Raw genomic sequence first — 611 nt, forward strand, 5'->3', positions numbered from 1 at the left:
AATATCAGCGTAGGGTGGGCAGCTCATCCAAGGTAGGTGGTGGTAGCTGGGGCGTGGGCAGCTGGATGAAAGTAAAGATTAAAGTTTTAAGCACTGTTTATTTGATTGGGGATAGTTTTGGTGGTCTACCAGGTCTTGCCCAGCTGTTAGTTGTCCCATCTCTAGTTTTGGAAACTTAATTTTCTTATTTTTCTTTGATTTTCAATTTCTTTATCCTCAGTGGTTATTTTCTGAATAATGCATTTCAATGGCTGTTTCTACTAGAAACTAAATAAACAAAGGTCTCTGACTTACACTTACACTTGCACTTATATAGTTACATATCTCATTAGCCTCTGTATAGCAGAGTTTATATCTGTGATTCAGTACTTTGGAATTATCTCAGCCTGCCAAAAACCTTGTGTATGTTTTTAGTGTTTGTAGCTGTGTATGAAGTGTGTGAGTATGCCTGTTTGTGTAAATGTGCCGGGCTTTGATCATCTTTCCCAGGCTGGTAATGGGAGGAGTCTAGCCAGCAATGGTCAGTGTGGGCATGACTTTTACAGTAAATGAGTGGTGTAGGAGGAGGGCTGTGGGAGGGAAGGGGAGCGTTTGACAGGAGGGCTTCACAC

Source organism: Pygocentrus nattereri, chromosome 14 (assembly GCF_015220715.1).
Source record: "Pygocentrus nattereri isolate fPygNat1 chromosome 14, fPygNat1.pri, whole genome shotgun sequence".
NCBI classification, from domain to species: Eukaryota; Metazoa; Chordata; class Actinopteri; order Characiformes; family Serrasalmidae; genus Pygocentrus; species Pygocentrus nattereri.